Source organism: Heliangelus exortis, chromosome 2 (assembly GCF_036169615.1).
Source record: "Heliangelus exortis chromosome 2, bHelExo1.hap1, whole genome shotgun sequence".
Classification (NCBI taxonomy): domain Eukaryota; kingdom Metazoa; phylum Chordata; class Aves; order Apodiformes; family Trochilidae; genus Heliangelus; species Heliangelus exortis.
The window spans coordinates 51,390,542-51,408,218 of NC_092423.1; the positions used below are offsets into that span (position 1 = coordinate 51,390,542).

Sequence of the window (17,677 nt, forward strand, 5' to 3'; positions counted from 1 at the left end):
GCTGTCCTGTGCATAATGATTCTTGCCTTGTTTGCATACGTGATGCCTAAGTGCATTTTCAACAAGGCTCTGCACATACGTCAGACTCTCTCAGGGCATGGAAGTTGCCACATTAAGAACATTACATTTCATGTTAACGGAGTCACTGGCAGTCAGCCAGGTTTTCACCTGGTGTAAGATAACCAATGTAAAGCCAGTGCAGCCAGCATGCTGATGTGATGCTACAGCACCTGGAAATATATCCCTGTATTTCCACTTCAGGTTACACTATGTTACCTTCAGATTACTAATTTTGATATATATCAGAGAGGTTTCCTTAGCATAAACATGGCATCATAGCAGGTATGGGCAAGATGTGAAGAAACATTCTTAAACTTCCTGGGTCCGAGGTTCCCATGCAGGAAGGTAAATGTTCCTGCATGGAATGCAATGATACATCTTAAAATTATCAATCAAACAAAAATTATCAATCAAACAAAACAGCAATCTAGCCTGCAACTACACCCACACAGTAGAAGCATCCAGGAAATGTCAAATAAAATGCAAAAAATCTCCAGCTCTATTAAAGTATGTCTGTGTGGAAAAAGGAAGGTGCCTGGGGAGAGCCTGTTCTCTCTGCTATGGAAAACATTTCCACCTTGTACTTTGTATTTGCAAGGATATTTCTTGTTACAGGACTCTCTAGAAACATTATGAGAGCAAGTTAATAGCACAGCACAGACAGCAGTAAGTTAATAGGTGCTGCAACTCAATAGATACAGTATTATGGATGATGCTGTATACAAAAACATTTTACAGTTTTAGAGAGCATTCCGAGCAGATCATATTCTGAGCAGGCTGAAACTAAAAATGACATAATTTTTAAGTTTTCCTAATCAGAATGCAAAGCAGTGTTCCTGTATTTACTGTCCCATTCCACATGGTTCCTCCCCCTAACTATTCAGCCTGCAGGCTGAGTAATAGCAGTCTGGGTCTGAATCCTGACCTTCTCCACAGAGGTACTGCCATTGCTTTGGTGCTCAAATCAGCTGTTCACAGGGGCATATAATAAAGGAGCAACTCAGACTCTGATTAAACAAAAGCTGCTGTGGAGATGAATTACCATGCTTAAAAACAAACAAACAAAAAAGCAACCAAAAAACCCCTCAAAACACAAACATTCTCTAAGTTAACCAAATCCATTTCCATTGATTTCAATGAACATTTCAATAAATTCTGGTGAACAGGCAGAGCAGTCCCCAGATTTCACTTAGGCATTTCAGGGACCTGTCTCAGGAAGTAAGACTTAAAGCCATGGATAGAAAGAGTTGCTGAGGAACTCAGTAGGTTTTTTTCCCTGCTCCCAGTTCCTTTCTCAGTTACTCTTAGCTCTTCCAACCAAAGACAATCTGCTGCTGGTCTTCAGCTGAGGAGCTGCACCCTGAAAGCCATTTGTTCCCAGTTCTAGTAAATTTATTTTTTTTTTAATCAGATAAAAAAATCCAGCCCTAACCTTTTCCCAGAACATGAAGAAAACTGCCTGGTACACTGTCTTTTCCTGTTGCTTGTGATGATTATGTGTTTTTGTGGTTATTTTTTTAATTAAACAAATCATTGTAAACAGTCTGTATTTATTCTGCAAAAAGCAAAGGAAGTGAAGGACAACTGTCTTTCAGTGATTCTTTGAGCTGAGCATACACACTGCACACCACACACACACCAGTGAGGTGAAAGAAGTAAAATAGTGTTGATGTGTACAAGAAGAAAAGGAAGCAATCAAACTGCACGGACATTCACAGTATCATCAACTGATTGGGATGAACAGGCAAGAAAAAATTAGAAGGATTAAAGACAGAGACAGACATTCCCAGACTGATCTATTAAGTCTGTAGACTTACTTGTACGTAGGTGTTCGTGGCAATGGGAGCAAGCAAAAGGCTTGAGCATGTGAGCCTGCACTACCCCTTGCAAAACATCCCCACAAAGTCAGTGTCAGGCATTTGCCTCCAGTGGGATGTAGCAGCTGTGCAAATCTACTCAAAATGTGCAGAAACAGTTATAACTAGCCACAAAACTCAGAGTATCAGTAAATTAGAAGGATTGAGCAGACCATGGGCAGGTCACCCAGGGAAGGTCAACCAGGAATTTTATGATCCCAGGCAAACTCAGAGCAAGGAGAAACTCTTTTTTGTAAGTGCTCAACATTTCAGCATAGCTTCTGAGATCTTCAAAGTAAAAGCTCCTCATCTCAGAATACATGTATTCACACCACTACACCTATAAGCACAGGTATGATTTGCAGAAAGCAATTCAACCAGCATGACTCAGATAGTCCCATGTAGAGCCAGCAGAATACACAACGTATTAAACCTTGTGCTAACCCAGTGAACTGCATTATATTTAACCTGCAGAGCCACATCCAGCTGTGAAAAAAATAGGCATGAGAAGAATCAAATCTTTTGATTTGCTTCTTCAAGGGTTTGATATCAAGTTTATCACCATTTGTAACAGGCATGAAGCCTAAATAGTATGATGGATGTAATCTGTGTTTCTTAATGTGTGGCTCTGATCTGTATTCCTTTATTCACACTTAGCTCCCACACAACTCATTACAAGATCAGGTTTTGAATTATAGCAACTCAAAACATTAAAAAAAAAAAAAATGAAAAAAAAAGACAAAAAGAGTAAACGGAGCCTAGGTGGAGAATAGGTTTACACTTTATTTTTGTACATTATTTTCCTGCTATATGTATGCAGAAGTAATCTGCACAGTTCACTATATTTCCATAAGACTGCTGATGGAGTAAAATACCTCTCAGTATGAGTATGATGGTAATGCATGGCCATGAAGAACCCTTCTGCTTTAGCCCATACAAAACAACCACTGCCTTTTCCGATGAGAGGAGTAAGGAAGGAAGAGCTCTGATACTTCCTTTGCTCATCAGAGACGAAGGGATCAGCTGGATCCCAGCTGAAGTACAGGCATTTTCTCATGTCTCTGGCAGAATTAGCTAAGGCAGATTTTATGGCCCAAGAAACAATACACACCCACACACCCAGGATTAGAAAACAACCTGTTGTTTTGAAATGACTGTGCTCTTTACTGTATCAAGTTTATATAACACAAAGAGTAACTTGCTGTGATATTCTACAGCACGTACAACCTTCTGGAAAACATGTAAATGGTTGTCAAGATTTAATGGTTTGGGTAGACCAAAACCAGACGACAGAATTGTTCTCTATTATCCCCACCCACCCTCTACTCTCCCAAGAGAAGGTAAAAGGGGAATAAGGACAAGAGACTTAAATCTGGAATTTAAAATTGAAACAGGTTTATTAGAACAGGGCATGGAATAAGGAACAAAAACATCCACAACCCGCTCTCAATGCTGGCAGGGGAGGTGCCCCAGGGCCCATTGCAGCAGAGCTGACTCAGGAGAGGGCTCCATGGCTCTTCCCAGCACCCGATGGATGTGGATTCAGGAGAACACATGGGGAGCTGGGGGTGAAGGAGCACAGGGGAACAGGAGCCAAGCAAGGAGAGGGGGAAAGAGCAGGGACTGCAGCTCTGCCCTGACCTCCATAGAGTATGGGCAGGAAATGGGAGGGAAGAGACCCCTCTGTGTTTAGCACCTCTCAGAGTCCAAAATCCCTCCCTCCTTAGTTTCTCAGACTATGACAATGCAGCTATAAAAACATTTTATTCTAATCCATGTTGATTTTTGTCCATATTTGAACCCCTTGTGCTCTCTTTCCCTATTTGTAGTACAGGGAAAGAGATTTAAAACTATCAGGTTTTTTTTCTTTAATTTTAAACATGTAAAACTAAAATTTTCATCTGGAAGTACTGAACTTGGTTAATCTCTGTGTTACTTTAGTCCTATATCATCACTGTCTGCTGGGTATCAGGCCGACCTTCTTCATTGTTTACTTAAGGCTGAGTTCTTCAATCCTTATACCATCACACTTATATAAAAGTTTTCCATCCATTTGGGTTCAATTTATATTAACACAAGTGTTCTCACTCTCCATATTCACATAAAGTTACGACAAAACCCTGTTAAAGCTAGCATATGGGAAACACAATTTTCTATCTTAGTTCCTAAGTGCCATGGAAAAGGACGTTGTAGAGAAGGTATGATGCTTTCCTAAAACTTTGGTAAGGGTTTGCATCTACTTGTGGAACAAGATCCTTCCAGCAAATGTCATAAAGCAAGGGAACTTGGTGGCTTTTTATCTTGACCAAATGTGCTGTCTTTCAGCTTCCCATTGCAAACAACATCCCGTGGCAGTCCAGTGTGCAATTAAGTTTCTCGATGATTACTCACTTTAATGGATGCCTATGCTGATCATCTATCAGTATCATGTGCACCCCTTTTACATACCTGTTTTGTAACTGTTCAGCAACTTTATTTTTATATATCAAACTAGTCTGACCCTTACGCCTTTGTGCACAAAACATTAGGTTAAGAAAACAATGTGGTATCACAGCTTATTTTTGCTGCTACTGTAAGAACCAGACTAACTGCATTTAGGACACAGATCCTTTTTTTTTTTTTTTTCCAGGGTGATCAGGAATGCAGTTCCTCTTTTGCAATGCACAGAGATACTGTCCTGCCCAAGCATGGGACTTCAAACTCTTCAGGTGAGACCTTGTCTCCTGCCATACCAAATGACGGCCTGGAGAACTCCCATTTTGCTATGTTTTTCTCTCCTCCAGTAGATGGAAGTGAGAACACAGAATAACCTAAAACTTTACTCTCTGCATCTCCCCAGACTCACCATTTTGAGATACCTCAGGGGTGCAAAGTGGAAGCTCTCCCTACCACACTTAAGCAGGTGCTAGCAGCACAGAAAGGTGCATTCAGGAAGAAGGAACTGAGTTATGCACAACTCTGGATTAAACGAGGAAGGTCAGTGGAAACTGAGCTCTTTTGAAAGTCCCAGAGCTAAAAGTGTTGGATGAAGCATACTCTCTATTTCACACTTTTCAGTAGTATATCAGGTCATTTGGGCCTGGTAGGAAAACACCTGCTCAGTACTGGTACAGCTAAAGCTGATTTAGATATAGGCATAACCTGTTGATGTATGTATCTTAGAGTATAAAGGAGTCTGTGACTGAAGAAAGTCTTTCCCATAGCATTTGGATGATGTTCTCATGGAATATGGTGTGATTCTGGGGGTGCCTATATAGGGACAGTACTTGGAGTCAATGATCCTGATGGGTTCCTTCCAACTCAAAATATTCTATGATTCTATGTTTCTGATATTTCCACTTTTTATTTATATTTTAAAATTTATTTTATAAGACCTTATTAAAAAGACAGAAATCCATCACAATCCACTACAGGTAGGTATTTTGTCAACACTTAATAACAACACCTTCCCTGAAGCAGAATTAAAATACTGAGTTTCAGAGAGAGAAGGAATACCAAGTGTTTTGCATTTGAGACTGACTTTTCACTGCCTTTTTTCAGATCCATTAAATTTGCAAATGTTCCAAGATGCATTAATGTGTAATAAAATTTGCTTGATTGGTGCCTGATTTAATGCAAGTAAGGAGTCTTTCTGTATAATGGGGTGTAAAAAAAATATCCTTCTTTCAGCCAGAGGAAGGGAAAATCTGTGCCAGGTTTATATTAACACTTAAATTCCTACGAGCACTTCTGGTAGCAGATACTACGGATCAATCCAAGGACACTACCAAACAGATAAACCTTTGGTAGGATGGGCTACTGAGGGGCATTAGCCAACAGATATTGGTATAAGTGCTTTGAGTCAAACTGGAAACGGAATATTAGAAAGGGGAAAAAAACCTATTTATAGCTCACAAAAACAGACCATTCAGAGAAGTGATTTAGCAACCTTCATACTGCAGTGCCTTCATTAAAATACACTTTTTTATTGGGTCCAATTTTAAAAAATTATTTTCCACATAAACATTGCATATAGAAAACAGTCCTTATTATAGAACTCAGAACTGAACTACACAATCTAAGTGACAACACTGAGCAAAACAGACCATGGCAGCAGACTGCAAACACTTGTCCTTGATCTGAAATATCCGTCAGTCAGAGCTTGTTCCCCTGTGTCCTGCCATATTGCTGTGTGATGACTTGGAGATGCAACTTGTTTAAGATACCATAATGGCATGTGTGTTTGTCAGCTAAGAGTTGCCTAAATGCCTTCCTGCTTTCTTTCTCAATTTAGCTGTCAAATCAATACATCTAAGCCAAATTCTAAATTGCCATTTATTTTTGCCTTCATGAAACTTTTTACAAAAGATGCTGGTGCTAGGCTCATAACAAATACGATGATGCCTTGATGATGCCAGAAAACAAGGTGCCAGGGTGGTGTTATGACTAAAACTCTTTCAGCTCTGCAAAAAAATCAGTGAAGTTTGCCTTCTGGAAACACGCTTTTCAGGCTCTCTGAAGTACAGGTATCATAGGAGGGTGTTTTAGTCCAAGAACTGAGGGCAGAATTAAATCCAAAAACTCTGGGGCACACATAGCACTTGGGCTTTACTGAATGTGTTGTGATTCACTGCAGGGCTATGCCCTAAGTTGGGTGAAACTCCTGTAGACACAAATGGAGCTCCCCATAGAAAAGCTGGTGAATGCAGCCCAATGTGGCCTCTTTCAGCTTGCACATTTGCACTTTATGTTCTGCTGTCTAATTATTAAGCACCTTTGCTCTGTTTCACCTTCCCTGTCTTTCCTTTCCCCAGGTATTCAGCACTGCCTGTTGGGGGTGCTGTGATTTTATTCCCAGCTTCCCAAAACTCGAGGAGGACCTTGATCAGCCTTGCAGACCTTAAGGGAATATCCCCATTCCAGCAGTACCATCTGTCCCTCCTCTCATGCACAACAGGAGGCAAATAAAACCAAATAAACATTCAGTACTCTTTGAAAGTCTACAACATTTGGAGGCTCCATACTGATTTTTAAACGTGCACTCATCTTTAAAGAGTGCAGCTGTGTTCACCTATCAAATAATCAGATGGTGCAACAGAAACAAAATAATTTTCCAAATGGTTTTGTGGTTAAACTTGCAAAAAAGTTTGTGGTTGGTTGTACAAGAAGAGAGAAAGGGAGAGAGACAGCAGCAACAAAGGGATGGCAGAAAGAAAGAAGAGGAAAGATGAACAAACATGAAGGAAGGTCCTGATAGTAACTCTGTCCACGTTTTTGGTAAGAATTAAGTAGGTCAACATTTAGAGATGTGCTACGAGGAAAGCTGCAGTTTGCAAGACTGTCACATCATACAGGAATGTATTAATTTCTTTACCAGTTAATCCATAAACTATTTGAGAATATAGAGGGAGGGCTGTATTTTTTTTTTTTAATCAAAGACATTTCCCTGAACTGCTACAGTTCTACATTTCTAGAAATCCAAATTCTGTATTTCAAATTTTTGTCTCATCTTCAAACATCTGGACTTGGTTTTTGGACCGGAGCCATCCATCTTCTTACCTGGACATGAACCTCATTCTGTTTTCTGTTGTGGTTGTTTTCCACTTGCCACTTTGCAAATAATGAATCCATTCCTTTACCACTTCCTGCACATGGTCCCACAGTGACAGTGCTGTGGCTGCAGAAGTTATCCTTGCCCTGCCTGCCTGTACTTTGGTTACTCTCATGCACTCTTCTCCCAAGGTGTTCTTTCCCTTCTCAAAGTCAGGTGTGGGGACATCTGCCCTAAGCCTGCACCAAACGAATCTGTCTCTGGACTGAGCTGTGCTCCTGCCTCTCCCAGGCTGAAGTACACCCACAACTTTTTCTTTTCTTTTTTTTTCTACCTTTGATCCTAGCCCATCTGTCTGCCCTGTGGTAAGAGTGTCGTTAGTACAGATTTGAAAAACATGAGACAATCAATTAAATTCTTTCCTCTCTGATTAGCCTCATTAACCATTCCTTGTGTTTCATGTGGGCCTAAAATTTGTTCTATTCTTGAAATGACTGACAATTTTATTTTGAAAAAATAATTTCATGCTTACAGCAGATCCATTTTAGCAGTGTGCCTTTTGTAGTTAAAAAGTTCATCCAAACTGCATAGAGTGCCTGCTTCAGTGGACAAACAGTGGGGAAAGATAATGCCCATGAAAAACAAGGATTTCAGCTGATAATGGCACAATGAACATCTGGAAGCCTAGCTGAAATGTAAGTGAAAGCATCCACACACAGATTTGTAAAGGCTTACTAAGAGGAATAAATGAAAACACAACACGGTATGCTCTGCATGCAAATAAGTCTTCAAACAACTTCCTGAATATCAAACTAGTACATGCATCTTGTGTGAAAAATCAATGTAATTTCTCAGATCTCAAAGACTGATTATTCTCTAGCAAAAATGGATCACCTTTATTCGATCAACTTCTCTGTATGCAGTGCTGTATCTGCTTTGACTTTGTGCTTAATGCGAATTAACTCTTGTGTATGTGGGTCACTTAATTGGGCTTTACTGAGACATAAAGCATGGATCACCAGTAGAAGTAACTGGGTTCCCGTGGCACTGCAGACCATCACCTTCCTCAGCTCCATATAGCCAATCTCTTCTACTTCTGTAAGGACACAAGGAAATGCTTACCAGTGATCACAGTCTAGAAAGGAAATTCAGATTCTCTGTTCTTTAGCCAATTTTTATTTTCTCAAACCCCTATTTTGTTAAAAATAAGACATCAGCATATTCTTATGGTGTTTTTCAAATTGAAACCTAGGAAAAGCAGGACTGACAGTTTCTTGAAAGCATGGGCAGGCACTTGTGTACACTGTATAAAGATGGCATTTTGTGAAATGTTTCTGGAAAAAATAGTAGGGGTTTGTTAACTAGCGTAGACTAGAAATTGTTTTTCAGATGGCTTGTTTTAGTGACAGCCCCAAGACTTTGGCAGGCTTTCCTCTCCTTTTGTAATACAGATAAAGAGGACTGATTGCAGTTGAGGGACTTCAGCTCTGGGCTCTGTATCACTACAAAGCACAGATTTAACAATCTTGTAGATACAAAAAGTGACTCCAAGCTGAGGCTTCATGGGAGCATCAAAGGAATTAATCTGCTACAGAGATGGGGAGAACAAAGCAGAGGATCTTATCTGGGAGTAAGCAGGACCTTTTTGTCAGAAAAGAGGTGGTAAGAAAATGAAGGAACAACAGAAAACAGCTGAGTAGTAGTAGTAGGGCCTTGGGAGTCACAGACCAGAGAATTGAAGGGTGGTATAGTCCCTGACTCCTCTGTGCCACCCACAGAAAGGCTGCTGAACTCCTCTCCCCCTGTCCCAACAACCTTCTTTGAAAATATCTGAACAGAAGTTTACCAACTAAATTCTTTTTCACAGCCGTCCCCGATTTTGCAGTCCCATAGGTGTCCCCATGCTACAGATAATAAAGAAGAATTATTAAGAAAACAGAAAGAAAGGTAGAGTAGCCAGGAAGAGAACAGGCTGTTTCCTGTGATAGCTTTTTTACAGCACAGGCACTTCAGGAATGAGTTGTGTGCATCATTGCCACAGGCCTATGTTTACCTTATTCTCTTAAACATGAATACACTCCCCAACGTACTGCATTTAGACTACTTGGAAAAGCAATTGTGCCATTTTGTCAAGTTGATCACTGGTTTATGTTTCCAGCAACTGTTGACTAACCAGCTACTCACTATGTCAACAAATTGTCATGTAGTTGAGAGTAGTAAAGGCTCAGTGATGCACAGCACTGATGCTGCAATACATTTAAGGAAGAGCAACTCAGCATTTGAAGCTCTTTGGATTGGAGGCTCCAAAGAGCTGAGTTAGCAGCAGAGCCCAATGAACCAGATCAAACAGCGTTTCCCCAGGGAAAATGATCTCCATGTTGAAACAAGAGAGCCATCTGCTACCCCTTCTCCTCTAGCTCTGTGACCCCTAAAATGAGCAGGAGGACTGGTATGGCAAGCAGTGACTGATCAGAAGTTTTGGTAGGTGTGAAGGCCACTGTGCACATTTTAGGCAGGTGAAAAAGTTCCCCTGCCACCTCCGGGTGAGTTCAGAGATCTGTGGTCCACTTCATGTGTGGACAACTAGAAGTGTTGAAAGGCATCTTTCACTATTTAATTTCCTTACGAAATCCCACACTATTTTTTTACCTGGTGAGCCCATGAGAGGGGCTTCCCAGAGCCTGGCTAGCCATGCAGGGTGGGTACAGGCCTGCTGCTCTCCCCTTCATGCTTACTCCCACCTCATACTTATCCCTGCTTTTTGTTTGCCATTTATTCAAATTGAAATATCTTACTATGACATATGTGGAGCAGTCATCTTCACAGTTCTTTCTAACCAGAAGAGAAAGAAAGTTTTTGCTAACCAAGAGAAAACTTGGGCTACTGAGATGAAAGGCAAAGTGTAATCACCTTTCCTGACCTCACTCATTCACTGCACTGTCCCTCTCATCATCTACAGCAGCTGGTTAGCTGAGGGGCCAGTAGCACATCTTATTCTATGAAGCAGGTGTTGGTGATTAATTCAAACCAGGAATTCTCATATTTCCAGATACACCGTTCATTACCACCCCAAAAATCTTTCCAGACTACTGATGCCATGACAGCTAGCATGGGGCAGACCTTTGGTTTTAGATGACACAGTATAAGACAGAAAGGAGCTGCTGGAGGAGCAAAATGTAGTGAAGAGAACAGTCCAGACCCAGGCCCAACAAATTAGCAGCAGATTTTATTTTATTTTTTAATATATTAAAGAGGTGATCTAAGTGAAGTGCAGAGAGAATGGCGGAAGAACAGACGCATGCTCAAGACCTAAAAACAAAATGGTAAAGAATAAAAGTGAAAAGATCAAATTGTCAAGACAGAATGGCGAAGGAGGTCGCCTTGATATATATATATATATATATATATATATATAATACTGCTTTGGCCAGTGGACATAGAGATATGGATCCCCAGAAAACTGAAGAAACAGCACTTTCTTGACTTGATGGAAGCCAAATGACAAGAAGTGTATATTACTTAATAATTAACAGGACCATGGTCACCATTGCATATGGGGAGAACAGGATTACCTTTCCTCATGTAGCAGGGAAAACATCACATGAGAACCTAACAGGAAGGAGCCCTGGGGCTCATCTCTGCCCTTCCTTCCATGCTCAGAACCTGACAGCCATAATCTACGTCTACCTTTTAACCTACCTATTAGAAACCAAAACAAATGAAAGCAAATATTTTAATAATAGCTACTATTTGGCCTGGCTGGGAGGGTCATGTGATAACTCCAGTTCGATCATAGGGAATAACGTCAAGAGAGTAAAACTGGTTGTAAATTCTGAGGCAAAAACAAACACATTCCTTTATTTCAAGGAAAGTTAGAACAGGGAACAAAGAACTTGAAATGCAGAAAAGGACATTTATATTCAGTGAGAAGAGAACTTTCTCTCTGAAGGTGCCAAAGCAATGGCATAGATTATTCTAGAGAAGCTGCAAAATCTCCACCATCACATACCTGAAAAAGCTGTCAAGAAAATCCTTCTTGGGGAATAATTTTAAATACAGCCGATTCTGCTTTGGTTTAGAAGAACAGGACAGATGACCACTTTGCACTCCCTCTTTTCTATAATGTCAATGAAAGAAAAACTATTAAAACCAGAAATTCAGGGTTGTTTGTTTCAGTGAGACCTGAAGCTAGAAGAATCTGAACTGTATAGTTTAGAGACCATAGCATACACATGGGAAATTCTTGACTTCTAACTGGTTTTGTTTGTTATCTCAGAGATTAAGTTAGCTCTTCAGAGATTAAATCACCTCTTTGTTGCATGTGCTTGTGCCACAGCAGGGCCCTAAACATCGAGGTCTGTCCTAATACAGCTTGAGTGTACTAGATTTTATAGCATCTGTATGGCCAATGTTTTAAATCATAAGACTGTATTTTGCTTTTATGAACCCAAGGTTGCTAGAACCGTATCATCATGTTAGAGGCAGGTCAGCACAGGTACAATATATGTCACATTCCTTTCACAGATAAATTTCTGCATGCTGACACCCATCTCTCACCTCAGAGTTGATGTCATCAGTAACAGAACATATAATGTGTATGGAAACATCAAATTCCTGTTCTCAGGGGCCAGGAAACCAACGGTGTTTATTATGAGATGGTGGTCAAGCTCTGGACCAGACTTCCTGGAAAGGTGGTCAATGCCACAGTGCCTTTCTGTGTTTTAGAGGCATTTGAACACCTATAATACCATGCTTGAAATTTGGTCAGCCTTGAAGTTGCAGGGTAGTTGGACTAGATGGTCATTGTAGGTCCCTTCCACCAGAATTATACTATTCTGTTCTATTTCCCACTTCCTCCTTTCCCCAACAGTACTGGCTGAGGAAATTTCTGATGACATTACTTCCCAGACCTGCACTAGCAGAAGACCTTGAGTACCCATAACTGTGTCACAGCCTGTCACATTGCAACAAGGATGCATGAACCTTCTGAAGGGAGTAAGAGCTCTGTATCACCTTGAGATAACTGGAACATCTGCACAACTCTGCAAAAAAGCAAGTGTGAGGTGTGGGTTTTTTGAGTCTTCTGTATTCATCCAGTTGAGCTGGGTTTCCACAGGACAGGAAAACCCCACATCTCTGACACTAGTGTGGCTCAAAGATCAAGCCCTCAGTCTGATACAGGATATGCATCTCACCTACATGGCTGCAAGCCTTTTGGAGGTGAGCAATGCCTATTCATTCCCCATGGACTGTGTGTTTCTTGTTGTACCCATTTTTAGAAATGCCTGATCTGTTTCCCATGGAAAAACATGCTGAAACACAAGAGCCTAAGAACAGCAGTACTGCCTCACAGAACAGTGAGGAACTTCCCTATGGCCCAATACTCAGTCTCCAAAGTGGCCAACCATAAATGTCTACAGGACAGCAGTGCTTCTGCCAGGGTCCTGGTGGTATGCACAGGCCTCAATGGCTGGGATCAGCTTCCCCTGGGACCTCCACTGTCTCCTGACAGTTGCCCAGGGGACATCTCAACTCAGTCTGGGGCCTCCAGTCCCTGCCTGAGTGATGCTGTAGTTGTGTCTGTCTCTGCACCTGGCTCTTGGATGGACCTGGGATCTGCAATGCAGAGAGCTTCTCTCTGGGATGGAGCCCTTGGACTAGGTCAGAGTTTTTCATGCAGAACTTGAGGCGTCCTTGTGTCCAGAAGAGCAAGACCATTAAGAATGAGTAGCAGGACCAACAGCACACCAAAAAACAAGAGGAAGATGAAGGGAAGAAGCAGAGCTGCTCCTGCTCCATGCTTGGAATGGGCACAGCTGCTGGGCACCCCTGCAAATTCTTCTTATGTTCAGATTGTGTAAACTGGGCATTTGTACCTTAGCCATTCATTTGCTTGAGCAGATGCCAGAGATGAAAGGCAGGGGTTTGGTTCCCTCTGCATGAACTTCACAGAGACATGGACAGCATGCAGGATTTCCTCACAATTCCTAACCAAGGAACATTTGCTCCTACCATGCTCATTGTGAGGTCTTTTTCTTGGAAAAAGGTCCCAATTTTTGTGTTCATTACCATATTTTTCCTTATACTAAACCAGCTTTTTTTCAATCTTTGATACCTTTCATTAAAGTGATGGCAGATTTCTCAGCCTTTGTCTTGCTCCTGCCAGTCATCGTCATCTTCTGTAGGGCCCCCATGCCCCTCTAATCAACTGCTTAGTCTTTGCCTTCATCCCAGACAAAATTTGACTTTCTTGAACCTGAGGAATGAGAACTATCCCTAGTGATACAGGGGAGCTCTCACCAGGGCTTTGCACAATGATGGCCTTTCCTAAGAAGATAACTTGTCTGACAGACCAGGGTGCCTTTGCCTATATCCCATTTGTGGCTTACAGTCACCCTGTGACCTTCTCATGCCTTCAGGAACATTTGCCTATTCCAGTGTTTCCAGACTGCAGCAGAAACTCATGATGCTCCACCTAATGCTGTGTTACCTATTCTACCTTGCAGTTCTTCACTCAGGGTTTATCTATGGAGGGGTTATCTTTTGTGGCAGAGCTACAGCTGGTAGGGAGGATGGGGACCATGAGACCCAGAACTTCTTCTGCCTCATGGATGCTACAAAAAACAGGACATGATATGGACAAGGACACCTTCATTTCTTGAATGATGCTTTTCTACAGTCTAAATTCAAAAGGTCCAAGCATAAGCTTCACTCTTTCCTATGTTTGATAGCAGCAAAGCATGAAGAAAGGCTGAGGGCACGGGGTCTATCTACTTTGGAGACAAGAAGGTGAAGGAGTTACCTCACAGATCTCCACATCTTCCTGAGGAGAGGAAGTGAAAAGGGAGGTGCTGATCTTGCCTTCCTGGGACCCAGTGCCAGGATGTGTGGCTCAAAGCTGCAAGGAAGCATTTCTTTACCAAAAGAGGTTCAAACCCTGGAACAGGCTTTCTAGAGATGTGATGAATGCCCCACGCCTGTCAGTGTTTAAGAGGCATTTGGACAACACCCTTAATAACATGCTCAAACTTCTGATCAGATCTGAAGGAGTCAGACAGTTGGATGAGATGATCGTCGTAGGTCCCCCTCAGCTGAACTCAACTATTCTCACATATTCTAAAGAGTCTTGTCCAGGGACCGGGAAATATTTTATTCAATTTTCACCCAATTTCATTAATAGAAGAGGAAAAAAAGCCCAGAACTGAAAAAAAACAGCAACTCAAAGATGATGACAGATTTTAGTTAGATCTTTGAGGACTGAGACCTGGGAGTCACTACATGCAGTTAAAAAAAATAAAATAAAAAAAATTTCTCCTTGACAGCCGTTTGCAGCTGAAGAGCAAGCCAAGCAGAGTGAACACATCACAAAATACTGCTCTGATGCACATTTACTTGCTGGCTCCACATTTTGAGTTCCATGGGAGATCCTAGTTATCCTAGTTTCCCTACCCTCCATTTCAGAAGGCCATAGTAAATCCTAATGTGGCTTCAGGAACCTTGGCTACCAATACATCTGCTCCGGTTTCAGTAAAATCTGAAATTTAAATGCATGAGTGTCTTATTTACTTTTATGACTGGGATGCAGGCTCCTAAGGTTCTCTGACACTATAAAAGCTTGATTAATCCACATTCTTTATCTGACTATTGGGCAGCTTCCAGCAGATGCCGCAAGATGAGCGTGTGCAGATTTCCTGAATTTTGGGGGCAAAGTAATTGAAGAGACGTAGTGAGGAGTGGTGCAGTTTAGTAGACAGCAAACTCATTGAGTCAAAATCAGGATGCTAGGGTACACATTCTACCACAAAAAAGTATCATCTTATGGATGATGTGAAAAATGGAGTGACCAATGGTTATCTGCAATTGTTTAAAATTGCGTTTAATTTGGAGTCCTAGCTTCATCCAGCCCACTTTGGACAATTGCTTTCTACCTCTCATTAGCACCTCAATTCATGATTAAGCCCATGTTTTCTTGCTTTCTTTAGCCTTATACTATTTTTAATGTCATTTTCCATATCGAATCATTAACACATTTACCTCACCGATTTCCAAAGCATAATCTGTTTATGGAATTCTGTTTCTGGAATATTATAAGAAAAATCAACATCATTGATGCCATTAGATTGGCTCTCACAGATGGCTTATTGCTTTTGTTTCAACGAGGAAAATAGCATCAAAGTATGCATCCATATAACTCTTGGATTTAGCACTTCTAATGCAAGACAGATATATTTGCCCAATACAAGAAGTCTTAATGCCAGTTATTTAGCTTTTGTCATATAAATAGTGAGAAGACACAAATGAGTATGGGCACATGTATTACCTACACCATACAACTAAAATTTCTCCTAGACTCCAAGGAACTAAAAATAATGATAGCATCATCAGAAAAATATTTTCCATAGATGAAGGTTTATGGTTTACAGCCCCTCCATGTTCTTAATACATATGTTGCATCAATAACAAAATAATAGAAAATTGTGTATAAATACTTTAGAAATGGAATTTACTGAAAGGACACATGGAGTAAACTGAAGGTGCTCAAATACAATATGAGCAACAAGATAAAACAGCTCAATGTATTTAAAATCACCTTAAGCTAGTGTGACATACCTGTCACAATCCCATCCTATTTACACCATCAGAAATCAGATAAATCAGACTTAAATCCTAGATGAAATTTATTTCTTGTCATCAAGTACCCAAGGCAAACAAACAAAAGAAAACTGATACAAACATTCCCATTTGGGGGCATTAAAAAAAATAAAGTTTTAGCAATAATAACTCAAAGCTAATCAGAAGCAGAGGCATAAGAGAGTAGATGTGCATATAACTGCACATGCATGCCATGAAGAAGGAAGCAAAGGTATAGAGCTACTGTACATGGTACTGTGACCTGCTCTATGGCTGTATCACTAACAGCTTTTGTTCCCTGTAAGTAAGCAATATTTAGGCCCACTGACCTAAGAAACAACCACCACACCTGCCATAAAAGGCCAAAAATTGCCAGATGCCCAACTGCAACACACAGAGATGAAACTAGACAAATTTTCCCCTTGTGAGCACATGGCTGAGCACCAAGGTGAAGGCAGAGCAGCCCAGCCCTCAGAGCCCACCAGCATCCCCTGTTTGCATTCACAGCACCCATCAGGCTCAAGGCACCTGGGGCTGGTGCATGACCAGTCTTTGCCAGGACAGCAGGACCTCAGGTACTCAGATTAAGGTGTGTTCTCTGGTATGCCCACACATTTCTGTGAAGAGTACCTCCCATGTTTGAACAGATACACTTGGAAGATGTTACCTGGGAATTTTAAGACACCAGTGCTTTACCAGATAAGTAATCACAGCAACGCTGTCGAAAACACAAGGAAACTAACCGTATTTTTCAGCTTCTACTCCAGCTACTAACCCAGCTCAACTCACAGTATACATTCATTAGATCTCTTCAAACTATTAAAGAGCAGCAAGGATGGAAAAAACAAAAGAGCAGCAAGAATGGAAAAAAATGAAACCTGCAAGAATAGAAAAGCATAATGCTTTGGCACTGAAAAGTCCAGTAGTATATGACCTTGTGAGATAGATAGGAGTATTTCAAAGGGAAAATCCACCATTTGCCTGTGACAGCCTCAACTATTAGATTCTTAAATAATGACATGATTACATATGAGACTTTTCTATATGTTAATTGCTGCAATTTTTATTCCCTTAGAGCTCTGCAGAGTTCCATATGTGCCAAAAAGTGTGAATTTCTAGACAGCGATTTCTCTTTTCTCATACTATGAGAAATAGTGGTAATAAAATAATCTCTTAATTCTCCAGAGCACTATAACACAGAACATATAATAACACAGGACACATGCTACGGATATAAAGGTTTTGTTACCCCTCAAAAGAGATGACCTGCAGTGCTTGCTGACAACTGAGCTTCCCAAATTCATGCTGAGAACAGCTTTATAATAAACTGTATTAATAGCTGATACAGATACTGTATATAGTCAAACACAAATGCTTTTCTTCTTGGTTTCATGTCTGTATCTGTGGTACTGTTCTGAGACACCAAACAGCTAAGCGGGAGCTACCTGCCTGATTTATACCCATCAGCTTTTATTAGTGAAGATGAAGAAAACCACAGAATCGTTTGGGCTGGAAAAGACCTTTAAGATCACCGAGTCCAACCGTTAGAATAATAGCCAACAAGGCCCCTCATCGTTAATCAGAAATCCCTGCAAATTCT

At 40.9% G+C, this 17,677-nt stretch overlaps 1 protein-coding gene across 7 annotated transcripts in view; it reads right to left on the reverse strand.

The window, feature by feature from the left end:
- The window catches only part of AMPH (amphiphysin), a 115,214-nt gene that overhangs the window by 96,480 nt on the left and 1,057 nt on the right, over positions 1-17,677 (reverse strand). The gene's annotated exons all lie outside the window — the stretch shown is intronic.